The sequence below is a fragment of the Mus caroli genome, unplaced genomic scaffold, assembly GCF_978045245.1.
Source record: "Mus caroli unplaced genomic scaffold, Mus_caroli_1 scaffold_14, whole genome shotgun sequence".
Lineage (NCBI taxonomy): Eukaryota > Metazoa > Chordata > Mammalia > Rodentia > Muridae > Mus > Mus caroli.
In genome coordinates this window covers 76,156,854-76,172,722 of record NW_028227269.1, presented here as the reverse complement: position 1 = coordinate 76,172,722, position 15,869 = coordinate 76,156,854, and positions in this window count along the sequence as shown.

Genomic DNA, 15,869 nt, shown 5'->3' with positions numbered 1-15,869 from the left:
ATTAATAAAATAAAAGATACTTTCCTTTTCATTCATGAATAAAGGCCAGGAATGAGAGAGAAAAGGCCTTCCAAGGTGACCTGTGGCATCAGGCATGATTGCGACCATGGGGTATTCTCAGTGTGAGTAATTTATTAATGAAAACCTTTGCTCCCAACCTGTCTCAGTCCCATTTCTTCCTCTTCTCAAAGAGTCACAGCAGGGCCATGATTGGAACGGCCTCTGCTAAACCTAGACTTGCCAGAGAGGCTTGCAGTCCTGCAGATCACGGGACCTTACCACACATTTCTTCTCTTGTTCATCAACAGTAATGTCAGATGTAATTAGGTGACAGACAATTTACTCTGTCTTACGTGAAAGGTAGGATGTAAGGTTAAAGAGGTTTCAGGCCCTCCAGGGTATGGCCTTCAAGGAAGAAGATAACAGTGTTCTCTGGCGGCTCTCATCTTGAATGGTTTGCTAAGTGCTTGCTTGTGCTCAAATCTCAGCGAGGAGATTTATCTGGACAGACATGCCTGCTGTTGTTTCACTAATTTGCTTAGTCAGCACATGGTTCCTGCTAGGCCATCAGTTACAGGCAGAAGCTAAGTATCCTCTGTGGGGCCTCCTTTGCCTGGCCATGCTTATGCATCAGTTAACAGTCTGTTTCTCCAGAGCCCTGACAGCGTGAATGATGGCCCAGGCTTAAGTACCACAAACAGAGACACTGTTCCCTGCCCCTGCCTCACTTTTCAGGGCGCATCGGAGCTGGCAGTGGTTTTGATGGGTCCCAAAGTAATTTAGTTGCAAGATCCTCAAGCAGTGACCAAGCTGTCCAGAGATGCTCTTCATTCAGCAACCCTCAATCCAGATGGTGTCAAAGGGTGGTGTCTGAGACTGGTGATCAGGCAGGAAAATTGAAAGCAAGAGAAGAGGGGGAAGAGGAGATGGCAGGGCAGAAAGAAATCGCAAAAACTTGATGTGATATGGCCAAGACAAACTGGCTGGCAACACCGGCAACAGCATAATGAATTCGTGCAGGTTTGCCCAGGACTTTCCAAGTTTTGAAGCTGAAAGGATTATGTTCTGGAACCTTCTTTGTCCTGGGCAAAATGGGACAGCTGGTAGACATGAGCGGGATTTAATCATATCATGTAGAGAGGATGAGAAGAGCCTGAAGATCACTCTGGTATCACACTAAAGCCAAATCAGTTCTAATTTGAAACTGAGACCTTTGATCCTGTAGCACTGGCCCTAGGAAGCATGCACAGACACAGGCCGGACTGGGTACCCCTTGAAGGCTATCATCTGGGGCTCCTACATTTCTCTGAAATCTCATTGAAAAGCCACAGACACCAAGAGCATAACATATCTACTTCCCAGCATGCGCTATAGAGTTGCATGGATTTTTTTAAAAAAAGACATATCTACTTAGCTTTTCTTTTCCTAGATTGTTTAAAACTCTAAGTAACAAAGCAATTCCTCTAGGAAAGCCGGGACATGGGCATAAGGCTGGTGCTAAAAACAAATAATAAAATAGCTGTAGACAGCAGAAGCAGAAACCTTCCCCTGCGATCACCTGCAAGTGAGTGTGTGGCCTTCTAGATCTCACAGGCAGCCACTGGCCCAGTAGGTTGTCCTGTGTGTCCCAGGCATGGGTGGAACTGCTGGACCTTCACACTTCAAGTCTGCTTGAAGCCTTAGACTGCAGCTTGGGGTGTCAGCACTGGCCTCGCTGGAGTGGGTCTCTCATGTCACCACTGTGCCTTCTAATGCTTATGGCTACTCAATGGCCCAGGGTTTGACCCACTCCTCCCTCCTCACTGTCATTGCCTTGGTTTCCCGCATTCACAGCTTAAGTTGGACTCAGGAGGACTTCACCCAGACGACACCAAAGTGTCTACCAACGAAGTAACTATCCTGTGGTTGTCCATGCTGCTGACTGCCTGTGGAAAAGAGTAGAATAGACTAGATCAAACCAGATGCACTTTTAGAAGAGAAAGGTAATGTCCATCTTTGTTTATACACACAGAGAGGGGTGGGGTGGGGCAGGGAACAGGGAGAGAGACACACAGAGAAGGAGGGAGGGGGAGGGAGGGAGAGAAGGGGTAGAGGAGAGAGAGAGAGAGAGAGAGAGAGAGAGAGAGAGAGAAGAGAGGAGAGACTGGTACATCCAGCACTAGTGTATATGCGTGCTTTGGATATAGCAGAGACAAGACAGGCAAGATCAGTGATTATGATGCATATGCCCTGGAGAGGGAAAGAGGATAATGAATAGAAAGTAAAGAAATGTGCAGTAACATATCAAAGGGTAACAGTCTACCTGGGGAGGAATTTTACCATTATGAACCTTCCCACCGAGAGTGCATTCTACCAACTCCCCAGAAAAAGCACAGAACTGCTTCCTATTGGCCACCATGGGCAGGAAATACTGCATTCTCCTGAGGTTGCCTCCCAGTCTCCATAACTCACAGACTCAGTAGGCCTGGGTGCCCTTTCTTGAGTCTGAGTATCTCAGGGAAGTGGGGCCTCTGGAGCTGAACCTCTCTCGGTGAACTTCCTGGGCCTTGGTGCTAACCTATCCCTTTCCTTTGCCATCATCTGTCTCATTACATGGTGCTGGCCAAAGCACAGCTAAAGTACTTACCTGTCCAAAGCCTTTCCAGGTCCCTGGCAGTATACGTCATAGCCAATGTCAAGTCAGATCTGTTTATTCTAAGTGCAGCTTCTGAGACATAGACATAGATAGGGCTCCTAATATTTGCTAAATATATGCATTTTTTAAAAAATGTACCTAGAACTCAGCAGGCCAGCCCAGATCTGATAAATCTACCCCTCCCCCTCCTGGTTCACTGCCTATTCCAGAAGTCTGCAGTGAAAGGCAAGGTAAACTTGTTTTCCCACAAATCTGATCACACACAAACAAAGAGTTGGAAGGGTGTCTCTTGGGTGGTGAGATTGGCTGTCCCCAAGGCCAGAAGCATAAAACTGTTTCTCATCCAAGCCACATGCAACCCGCCATCAGAGGACTCTTTTTGAAGCATCTATTGATCTTTAAGGAAAGTATAATGTAACAAGCGTGCTGCTTCCAGTCTCTTGCCTTATTCCTTGCTCCCTCCAAGTATTTCCAACTGTAATGTGAAGTTCAATGGTGTGTCAGCAGATTGTAGGGAGCTCCCAGCTCACCCACAGGCTTGCTGGGAGACAGCTGTTGTCACAAGATGTTGGCTCTGACAAACAGCTTAGCACCCCCCCCCCACCCCCGACTGATCTCCAGCTCAGGCATCTGTGGAGGTTAACCCCAATGAACCCTGACTCTTCTGCTATGGTTGTTGATACCTCCTGTGGACTCTGCCTGATGAGCTGACTGAGGATCAGGCTTCAAGGGCTGTGGAGGAATAACAGAAATATCAGAGTCAACTCTGTGGTTAAGTGTTCTCTCTGTTGAGGCTGGCAAGACATAGTCACAGGTCTCAGGAATTGAAGGAGAGATTACAGCAACCCTTCAGAAACCTCTTCTCCTTTATTTTGGTCTGGGTACCAAGAGAAGGCCAGCATCAAGGGTCTAGTCTGCTGAAATGTAACCTCTGTTCTCTTCATGCTGAGGGAAATGGCTTCTTGCTTACTTCTGTTTTGGTTAATAGAGCAGGACAGCTCTAACAGGACAAGAGCTCTGGCTTGCTGGGCAGGCTGCAGGGTGATGCTAGAAGAGGCCCATTGTCAGTGGAAGCCACATTGTGATACCTACAGACCCATTTTACAGAAGGGAAAGCACAGTGACAACACCAGGAAGTATTTGGATGGGACACCCATAAATGACGAATTTGTGAAGATAACTATGCAGAATATTATTCCGTATTCCCTTAATGTTTCACAAAAGCCTTAATGTTTCACACAATTAGAACTTGACTTCTTAACAGTCCTGATGGGAGTTCAGCCCCTGAGCACATCCCTGGGGAGCTAGGCTGCTAGGGATGGTGATAGCAGAACTCACCACCAGGTGGCACCACCGATGACATTTCTTTGTCTTGATTAAAGCTGATGTGACATTTGAGGCGGGAAGTCAAGAGTCCAGGAAGGGGCCTAGTCTAACATATAATTAATTGTTGAACAGTTAAATCAAATCTAACACCCACGGTCAGAAGGATACATTCCCTTGAAAAACAGGTCTTCCTAGTGAAAGGAAAAGACAGACCCAAGTTTAGATATTCAGATTCTTGTGGGGAGAACAGAAAGGGTAGGGTCCAGCCTACAGGCTCAACCCAGCCCTTTTCTTGCTGTGAGAGCCTAATGTTCAGGGACACCCTTTTCCTTGGGATACCTTAACAGGTCAAAGAGCCCCTAGGATGTCTGGACACTCTGGACTGTTGATACAGGGACTCAAAGCTCTGGAGACCCAGTGTGTAATCTGATCTTGTGGTAAAGGGTCAGATAGTAACCACCGTGTGTAGGATACATACAGTCTCTGGCCACAACTATTTACCTTTTCCACTGAGGCATAAAAGCAGCTGATGACAATCCAGACATGAGTGTGACTACATCTCAGTACACCCTTCTGCACAAAGATAAGTTAGCCTTAGACTCCAGTCTATAGTCTGCTGGCATCTTTTCTGGAAAACGGATCTGGACCTGCCAAATAGCATCCAGAACACCAGGCTCAACCTGAATTCCAAATGACCCAAAGTGCTTGGATATAAATCTCTCTCAAATATTGAATGGGGGAGGGCATACTTAAGAAATGAGTGATTGCTTCTCTGACATTCCAATTGGACTATGCATCTATATTTTTATTTGCTAAATCTGTCCACTAGGATGGAAGCTGTGGGCCCTGTGGATGCTTCACCCCACTAGGCGAGCCAAAGCCAGAAGAAGGTTGGAGCCAGGTGTCCAAAGCTCAGGTATAAAGGCAAAGCCGTGCCTTCCCAGGTCTAAGGGCATTTGGAATGGCTCTGAAGACATGAACAGCGTCAGGGAATACACAATAACCGGAAGGCACCCATGCTGAGGCTTGCCCTGAGGTAGGACGCAGCTGTGACAAGTGCTAGGTGAAGCCTAAGAGGAAAGGATTCCAGGCAAGGGGAACTTCCCGAGTGAAGACCTAGAGACTGAACCAAAGAGAGGCCAAAGGTGAGCAGGGGAAGGAGCAAAGGAGGCACAGGGGTGAGAACTATGGGCTGGTGTGATGGTCAGTCTGTGAGCAGTTTGCCAAAAATATGGAGTTTCCTAACATATGGAAGTGGTCAGTGTTTAAGGAGGCAGAAATGCTAACCACTGCACATTGTATACATGGATCAAATTAGCATACTGTACTCCAGAAACCAATATTATGTGTCAATTAAAAAGTTTATAAATGCGGCAGGAGGCCCCTGCAGGCTCTAAGCGGGGAGGGAGTGTAATCCGGTTCTCATTTTAAAGCTCTCACTTGCTGATTTCTCCTGCAGAGCAGATGGAATCAAAGGAAGAGCGGGTGAGAGGAGACTTGGTGAAGAGCCGCTGCAGGAGTTCTGGCGGGAAATGATGTCGGAGTATGTCTCCCTGTGGAGAAGCTGCTTACAGGTGCTGAGTGAGAAGGGCAGAGGGCACAGAGAGAAAGGCCTCAGATGCCTCCTGGACTCAGTGGAGGTGGAGGAGACAGGCTTGTTGTGAAGATCACATACTTGGTCTTGGCTTCTAACATCACTTTCGGACCCTCAGCATACCCCACAGGCTCATGTCATAAGCTTGTTCCCCAGTTCATAGTGCTAGTAAGATGTGCTTGGCCCTTTAAAAGGTGGGGCCTAAGGGAGGACTCTAGGTGATGGGAGATGCCCTCAGAGACATTTACAGACCCCAGCTCTGCTCTTCCTCTTTCTTTGCTTCCAACCACCATAATAGGAGAAGGCTCCTCTGTACAGGCTGGTCATGGTCTGCAATTTGGCCATAGGCTCCAAAGCAATGGAACCTACTGATCATGGCCTGAAACCTCCAAAGTTGTGAATGAAACCTTTCTGGGGTCTGGAGAGATGGCTCAGTGGGTAACGCGCTTGCTGTGCGTGAGGACCTAAGTTCAGATCCCCACACCAGGAACCCCAGTGCTGATGTGATGATATTCAGAAGAGGCAGATCCCTGGAGCCTGGTGTCAGCTGGTCTAGCCAATAGTGAGCTCTGGGTTCAGTGAGAGACCCTGTCTCAAAGAGTAATGTGGAGATCAATTAAGAAAATAAGACATCTCCCTCTGGCCTCTGCACACATATGTAACTACACACACATGTGTGTACACACATATGAACATGTACATATATATGCCATACACAAAGTAAACATTTCCTCTTTTTGTCTGTCTGTCTGTCTGTCTGTCTGGTGTTTTGTTTTTTTTGTTTTTTTTTTTTTGAGCCAAGGTTTCTCTATGTAGTCTTGGCTGTCTTGGAACTTGCTTTGTAGACCAGGCTGGTCCTGAACTCTCAGAGATCAGCTTGCCTCTGCCTCCAGAGTGCTCAATGTCCGACACATTTCCTATTTCTAAACTGAGCACTTTAGACATTTTTGCATCAGTAATGAGACACTAACCAATGCAACTGCCAAGTGAACAGATCAAGGAGTGAATGGATACACTTTCTATAGCTCTGAAGAGAAACCAGGGCTGGAATGGAGGCTTGTGGTGGCATTTATAGCTGGGAGAATGGCGGAGACCTTCTTAGTGAACTTAGAAAGGGGTTTGGGGCTGATCCTGAAAGCATGCAAGTATTTGAGAAGAACAAAAGAGAAACTCAATTCAGGGCAGTGCCCAGGAGCCCAAATAAGAGGACGTTCCCAAAGTACCATTTCTAATGACAACCAACTGCATCCTGTGCCCTGAGAACTCATGAGGCCCCTGCTCATCGCTGCCTGCCCTTGTTCTATCCTCGTTACATTTATGATGCTAGAGAATGAGAAGACACCTGTCAACAGCTCCATCCTGCCACTCCTATTACTATCTTCATACTTGCCCCTGAAAGAGTAAAAAAATCAAACAGAGGAGCCAGGGCTACAAAAGAATGGATGCCTTCTGAATGAGTAAATTCTCATCACTAGGAAATAGAGTTTAAGTCTTTGAGAATTTTCTTTGACTCGTAGCAGCCACTAGTGCAGTCCCCTCACCAAATCTAACATGCACTGGCATGTCCCAGCCTAGGGTGACAGCTCTCCTACAGCAGTGGCAGAAAGAAGTTGAAGGGGGTCAGTCCTGGGCTAAGCTCCCCAGGACGAGGGGCACAGCACACTGCTCTAAGTACTGGGAGGGAAATCACAGTGCTCCGGATCCACATTAGTGACATTTCTTAGTTCCTCGTCAATACCCCTGTGTTTTGACCTGTAACAATGTGAAATGCTAACAAAGCTGGGAGGAAATTAAAATCTCTTGATGTGGTCTGGAAGCTGTCTAAGCAGATCCGGTCCAGGTGACAAAGGTCTGCTAGACCTGGGAAGGAACAAAGGAAGTAAAAGGTTACGGAGGAAACAGCAGGAAAGCGGGGAAATGCCAGAGCACAAGAGTTTATCTAGACCATAGAGATACCTTTTGCATAAAGAATTCCAGGCCACGGGTCACTAAAACTCAGTAATATAGGTTAGATGGAAGCTGATGGTTTAAGAAAAATCAGCTTGGTATTACTATGCTGTAGCTAAATCTCACATTGAGCAGAAGATGAGCAGCCAGAGTCCTCAAATATGAGATCCGAACTAGTCCCCTAGTCTGAAACTGGGTGAGCCCCGATTTGGCCCGATGGACGGAACATTCTACACTGAACTTCACGTCGCAGTCAGCACGTAGGCACTGGGACCCTAGAGATGAAGGCCAACTCAAAGCAAGTTTCTCATCCTTTAGGAATCAGGTCACAGCTGCTTGGAGCCCGATCCAAGCTTTTTCTCATTTACCTGACAAAGGCAGCTTAGTGAGGGATTTGGTTTTAAAAAGGACACAGTCCCTGGCAGTGGGAGAAGGCATGGTGGCAGAGGCACAATGGCAGGAGCAGGAGACAGCCTTGTAGTCACATCGCATCCACAGTCCAGAAGCAGAGAGAGACAAATGCTTGAGCCCCACTCTCTTTCTCCTCTTAAACAGAAGCTATCAGTTACGATGGCAGCCGCAGAATCCCAGAACAGGTGTGGGGTGGAAAGCTCACATTTTCTGACATAAACGGAGGCCTGGCTATTACTGTAAGGCAGGGAAGGAGGCGACATCAATATCAATTTGTTGCTGCTTGTTACCATGGGTGGTGGGGGGAGAGAGCACAGCCAGGCTGTGCTGCAGTACAGTCCCCTACAGGATCTGCAGAGCCGGACAGAGGCAATTGCACTTTGTCAAATAGCTCGGTCGGCTCTCTCAGGCTCATTTATGGAAATCTATCAAGGAATGAGGACTGAAATTCCACTAGATCCTGCCCCACCACGCCAGGCTGTGGTATAGGATGGTAACATAAAGAGGGACTGAAGAATAAGATGTCAAACTCTTCAGTGACAGGTCAGACTTGAGGCACAGTAAGCTCTGGGCTATACTCCTCTAGGAGTCCCAATGCAGCAATTGTAACCATGCAAATAACATTAAGAACAGACCAACTAGATGCCCTTCTACAGACACATAAGCCCCAAAGTCAATAAGAGAATCACAGAAAGACAGGCAAAATGCTTGAACAAGCACATCCCATGACAGACTATTTAAACAGTATATACGTTTAAACATAAGTATTTAATGTTGGCATATCAGAGAAATGATGATTAAATGACAAACACGAAGTGTCCTACCCCTATCTGATCACAGACTGTTGATACTACTGGGTGTGGGGTTACCAGAAGTCTCAATTCATTTATTTAGGTCACTATTTGTCAGTACCTCAAGCAGTATGTGTGGGGTGTGTGTGTGTGTGTGTGTTTCCATGACCCTATAACAGCACTGCTAGATCTGTCTCCATGTGAATTCAAAGACTAAACTACATTGTTGAGAATACCATTATTCACAAGAACCAGACTAGAAGTTGCCCAAAAGTCCATCAGTGGTAGACTAGCTACACAATGATATAGTCAGGCAGTTGAATACTGCACAATAACGAAAAATGAATAAACCATACTTGCTTTTACCAATATAGTGTTAAACAAAAGAAGGCAGACACAAAGGAGTCCATGCTATGGGATTATTCTCCCACAAAGCTCAAACTTGGTCAATAAGAACAATGGCTGCCGTGGTTAAAGGACACCTGGTGTGTCCTGTGTCACTTACATTCTGTTTCCTGGTTTGAGTGATGGCTATGAGAGTGTGTTTTGTTTATGAGTATTCTTTGAGTCTATATTTATGTTTTAGAATGTGTTTATGCTTCAATCATATATGAAATTCATATATACATTTGTTTATATATACTCATTTTAAAATTTCTTCATATATATATTTGTTTATATGTATTCATTTTAAAATTTCAATAAGAATTCCTAATTCTGAGCCTGCTTCTGCTATTGTCCTATAAAATATGCAATTTGGGAAGTTTTCTCGGTGGAAGAAGGTTTCTCTCTCTCTCTCTCTCTTTTAAATCACCTCCTGTTACATGTCCTGTTTGGGAAGATATTTTTTTCCTCTTTTCTCTTCTATTTTATTTACTTCTAAATTTAGCTCTTTGCTCTTAGAAGGTCTGATCAGAGGGAAGCTTCAAGACTGACACCATGTTGGAAGCCCAGGTCTACGTAGGAAGGCTGCTGGCTCTCGTGACATTTTAAAAATTAGATTGCAATAGCAAGAAGCTGTGCTTAAAGCCGGATGCTGTTGAATGCACCTTTAATCCCAGCACTGATGAAATGGATACAGTACGCGATATTGAGATCCAGGCCAGCCTGGGCTACATAGTGAGACATTGTCTATAGACACAAAAACAAAACAAAGCAGTGTTAAATCCCAGAAGTCTCTTGGGATGTTGATGCTTATTGTTGCCAGCACAGCAGGGACACAGTCACATCTTAGACAGAAACAGCAATGATGAGGAGCTGAAGTCAAAATTAAAATTAAAATTAGAACGTGTGTGTGTGTGTGTGTGTGTGTGTGTGTACGTGGCGGGGAGTGGGTTATCTTATCTTAACATTAGGCCTTAATTGTTTCTCTGTGGGCTGATCAGGGATCCCACAGGGACAGAAGAAGATGGAGGTGACCGACCAGGGATAGCAGAGAAGTGGGAGCCAGTTAGAGAGAGAAGGCACCTGGTGATTAATCACAGCTCAGGGAGTCTGATGGTACCCAGCACCACTCACCAGCTTCCAGGGTTTAGTTTCCTCTGTGATTCCTAAAGCCTGCTTTGATAATTTAAAAATCACATTTTGTTTTTTCCAGGGGGAGGTTTTTTTTTTTTTTTTTTAACTCCTTAAGCAAACATTGATTTATCTCCTCCTTTCTGGAGGAAATTCCTGGAGTTGTGCTGCTGTCTAAAACAACTCTTTGTGTGTGTGTGTATGTGTGTGTGTGTGTGTGTGTGTGTGTGTGTGTGTGTGTGTGTGTAAGAAGAGGTTTTGGGATTCATGCGCTGCAGACAGGAAGAGAAAGCAAAGAGAGAAGACTTACCTTTCCCACAGTTTATAACCATCACAATCTGGAGCTCAAATTGTACAAACAGAGACAGTGGCATCATGCACAGAAAAAAAGGCACTGGGTACTCTGAACTTTGGACATCTAATTTTTGATTATCCAAGTCAGTAAACCCTGTCAAGGTCAAAACACAGGACCTCGAAGGTATGAGAGCATCTCACTCCTGTTAGCAGACCTCCTCCAGCCTAGGAGACCAGGAGTTTCAGCGTCTGGAGAGCCAAGACCTGGGAAATTCCTGAGAGAAAAGAGACCAAGGAGCCAGACTGGGGTACAAATCCTCTGAGGGGGCTCTTGAAGCACTGCGGCCCACAGCCGGGCTTCCTTCTGCAAGGCTGTCAGAGACCTGCAGAGGGCGCATGTGAGCAGCTTGGAGACTTAGACCTGCGAGTACAGAAAGCTGAACTGGTCCCTCCTACTCTCTTTGTAAAGGCTGGTGAGAGTCCCAAGCCTCTTCTCAACTCTTTAAGTAGTTTAAAAGCATCCTTTATTCTGGCTCTTGTTGGCAGAGTGATGTGAAAGGACTGGAGAAAAGAAGAGTAGACCCGCCTCGAGCTATCCTGGAGGCTGTTAGGTTGCTGTCGCCATCAGAGACCCTCAGTGGTTACTCTCAGCCCCGTGGACAGAGTGTTGTGGTGAGCTCCAATTCACAAGATGACGAGGAGCCACTGGCACCTTCACATAGCCAGAGGGACAAAAATAGGCTTCAAAATCAAATTCCAGGGCTGGTGGGGTGGGTGGGGTGGATTAACCGGTCATAGCGCTTACTGCACAAGCAGGAGAACCCGAGTTTGAATCCCCAGAACCCAGGTAAAAAGCCAGGAGAGGTTGTATTGTCACATGTAACCCCAGTGCTATAGGGAACAGAGACCAGCGATCAGTGGGGTTTACTGGCTGCCACACCTAATTCCAGATTCAGTGAGAGGCCCTATCTCAAGGGAGTAAAAGTCAGACACCTGACATCGTCCTCTGCACACCACATGCATACACACCAAAGTCGGGTTCCATAACAATGGGATAAGAACTGAGAATGGAAACTCCTGAAAAGAAGCTGTGTCTGCAGAGACTGGCTGACTGGTTAGAATTTCGGTACTGTACAAAGACTGCAGTATGACAGGTCACGTTGGGGGTGGGGGGTGGGGAGGCTAATTACCTTCTCTGAGGCTAGTTCTAGCCCTCTGGATCCGTCATTCCTTGCCCTTTTATTGTGTCAGAACTCGCATCTTTCGGTTAATAGATTAAAAATCTTTTGGAATCTACTAACTTAGCAAACCATTAGCTTCCACCAACCCAAAAGCTACCGATGCCATCAGAGAACATCTCAACCCTACAGAAAAGCGAGTCACCAATCACCTCTCTGGTTATACCCACTTTCTTTGTTCAGTTAAACTATAAAAACTTCATGAAACCGCTTCCACGTTAGGACATGGAATTTGGAGCTAACCTAAATCTGTGTTCTCATGGCCCCTCAAAATAGCTCCAGAATAAACTGCCCCTGTTTCCTTTAAGGTAAGAGTGTGCTTTTTTACCTCAACAGAACTACGAGGGGGGATTCTATTACAAAGTACCTGTATGGCTTTAGGCAAATCATTTCACAAACTCAAGTCTGTGGGTCTCTCAGGAAGCTGAATAGGGGACAACAGCTATGAAGCTTGGCAGGCGAATAGGTGCTCCGTTATTGGCGCCTCTCCCACGCACATAATTGTTCAATACGCGTCTTTGAGAGAGAAGCGGCAAAATGCTGTGTCATCACTTGACTGTTTGATCTGCATAAGTGCTACTCAAAGAAAAGCTGAGCTAGTCTCTGTGTAAGGAGTGAGGCTGGGGAGGCCAGCAGGAAGGGGGCTCTCCTGGGTTCTCTGTTGAATTAATAAGCTGGGTAATTTTCAATTGAGAGAAAACATCTGGGTCTTGGAGTATAAGGAGCTTGCTAACTCAAGAGGAGAAGAGCATCCAAGTGGGAAGAAGCAAGCAAAAAGTCCAACTGAGGTTCTATAGGGTGCTCTCAGTTAGATATCTACAGCTTGGCATTCTGCTGCTGTTGGGGTCACAACACACAGGAGGCCGGGCTTAAGGGTAGTCCAACATCCTGGCTTGCTACTTCGATTAAAGATTTGGGTAAAATCACCTCATTGGAAGCAGTTAATGTGATTTTAAATGAAAATAAGCATTATGTTATGCAATAAAGGGCAAAGTCGAGATGGATATTGACGATAAGAGAGTACTGTGCATACGAGGTCTAGATCACAGACCCTGTGGTCTTGTTCTGTTTCATCTGTCACTGGGGCACTCTGGATGAAGGAAGAGGAAGAGGCCACATGATGAGGAGCTACCCAGGATATGTGAATGCCTTTGAGCTGAGCTTTGGATGCAGCAGAGAGTCTTTCTAGTCTCCCCATAGGAGCCAGCTATGCTGCTAAAGAGCCATGAAGGCTTCACTGTAGAGCCCTGCTGCCTGGCTAGCAGACCTGAGGGCAGTACTGTTTAATTAGTCTCTTACCAAGATCCTCAGTGGCCCCTTACAGCTGCTGAGCAAAGTCTAAACTGCAGCCTGGGCTACAGAAGCTGTTTTGAGACTGGACTGCCAGCCAGCAAGGCTGGAGGCGAGGCTAAGCATTGAACTCTCTCAGAGGTCGCAGAAGTTACAGCCAGTGCTTCTTGTGACTTGAATTTTACATTGTCTGTCCCTCAAAGGCCATGTGTTGATGACGTGATTGCTAACGTGAGGTACTACTGAGAGATGATGATATCTAATGGAAAGGAATTAGGTCATTGACCTTCAAAAGGACACATCCCACCTCGGTTTCTGGCTACCATAAATTGAAAGACCACCTCTACCACATGCCTACTGCATCTGCCGTGATTTACTGTGTCATCTCATAAGCACAAAGCATGGGCCCAAGTAGCCATGGACTGAGAAGATAAGCAGAAATGAATCCTTCCTCCATTTACGTATTTATTTATTTATTTATTTATTTATTTATTTATTATTGTGCATGTGGGGGCAGTGCATGTGAGGATGCAGGTACCTGTACCTGTGCATATTCACATAGAGGCCCGCAGATGATGTTGGGTATCTTCTGTTATCTCTATCCACCTTACTGCCTTGAGACAGGGTCTCTCACTGAATCAAAAACGTGTCATTTTGGCCACGTTGTCAGGGCATTAGGCACTTAGGATCCCACAGGCACAGGGCATCCATGGCCAGCTTTTTACATGGGAGGTGGGGATTCAGACTCAGGTCTGCATGCTTGTACAGCATGTACCCCCTTACCTCTAGCCCCTCTTCCTCCTTTTAAAGGGATCATCTCAAGCAAGAAGCTACTGTGACAGATAGCTGACTGACACAAGGCTCTTCATCCCTCCTGCCGTCCCTCAGAGAGCCACCAACTCAGCAGATCCTATTGTCGACTTGTCTCCCTGCATGGCCATCTGTGCCTTGAGCTTCTGTCATTTCCCTGTCTTTAGCCTCCAGTCCTGTTGTCCTCAAAGCCAAGTCTTTATATTGAAGCCTGAGTGCGAGGATTCTAAGATTCAGAACCCAGCAGGTATTATCTCCGTAAAGCCTTGCAACACTCACTCTCCTCTCACTGGGAGGTGATACCCATCAAGCATCCTGTGAAGCTAAGGGCAATGAAGCAAAATCTGCTCCAAGAAATCCAAACTCTTCAAGCTGCTCCTGAGGTATGACGTCAACTTCATCCCCTTAATTGAATTTAAAAAATTCCTGCAGGATTAGTGTGGCTCAGGTCTGGGTATAGCTATGAGGGCATTTGAAAGGCAAATGGGAGAGAGAAGACCCACCTTGAATGTAGGTAGCACTGTCCTTTGGGCTAAAAAACAAAAGACTAAGTAAACATTTCCTGCATTCCCCATTTCTGCTTCCCCACCCATCTGGATGTGAGCAAGCAGGCACATGGCCTTGCTGTTATAGCCAGAGCTTCTGCTCCCACTGTGGAACCGTCCCTGTTGTGATGGACTGACTATACCCCCCAACCACGAGCCGACATCAGCCCTTTCTCCCTCAGTTGCTTCCTGTCCGTTGTTCTGCCACATCATCAAAGGTAACCAATACACGAGGTCTCCAGGATCCTTGGGTAGCTCTCCTGGTTTTCCAGGTCATTTATGCCTCTAATTCCCCTGATCCCAGCATTCTCTGTCCACACTGAGCCCCTTATCTCCAGGACACAGTCTGCTCTTTCTCACCCCCATCCCCCTTGCACAGGCTGGTCCCTCTGCAAGTGCCACCTTTCCCCTGCTTACCTTCCCTGCCACTTGACTGTCAATTCCTATCCATCTTCCTGGTCTCTGCCTAAAGGTCACCCACCACCACCACACACACAAAAGAGTCCTCTTTAACCTCCAAAGCCGGTAGGTGGCCTGTGGTGTGACACTTATAATACTGTGTGCTTTCTGGGCTCTCCTAGAAGGCAGAGAATGTGTTTTGCATTTACTTTATATAGCTCTGATTCCCAAGGACAGATAGCACAGTGCTGGAGGCCTCTCTACAGTTTGTTGACCAAGCTGAATAATTGAAATAGCCAGCCCAGGCTGTATGGCTGAGATATACCTGGCATAACTCCCAGGGCAACTCCTCGTGGACACCTGAAGCTTCAGAAGGACCAAGGATGGGAAGGAAAGAGACAGAGAGACCAAGGACACTCACTGCTGCCTACTGCCCTGCCTCAGTCCTACTTTTTCTTCTTACCCTAGGCATTGTGGGAACTGTTGTTCAGTCCACTCCGAGTCTGACTGGAGTGCCTGCCTCAGTTCTCTGTCACATGGAAATGGATTATTTTTTTTCATACCGGCCTACCATGCAGCCTTTAGGAGCTATTCTTCTTGTTAGCTTCTTACACACTTTTCACAGAAATGTGTGCCAAGCAAGAAAGCCTGGGGAAGGTTGGGGTTGGGGGCTTGTCACCCTGTCTACAGATGGAGAAGGTGAGCAGTGTGGGATGAGGCTTTCCTGAGTCATATCTGGAAAGCCAGTGTCCTTCAGCTTTTCATCCTGGTAAGCAGTTTTCAGGTCTGTTGGGTTTTGGCACCTATCAGCAAGGCTATTTTAAAGCTAAAATCTGAAAATAAATGGAGTGGGGCTGTGGCAGAGGAAAGCTGATTTGGCAAGCGTTGAAACTGGGGGGAAGCTTACAGGAAGTCGAGACTGGAGACAAGAGATCCGTGTGTGTGTGTGTGTGTGTGTGTGTGTGTGTGTGTGTGTGTGCGCGTGCGAGCGCGCGTGTGACTGTGTATACATGTTTGTGTGTGACTGTGTGTGCATTTGTGTGTGTGTCTATATGTGTGTGTACGTGTATGTCT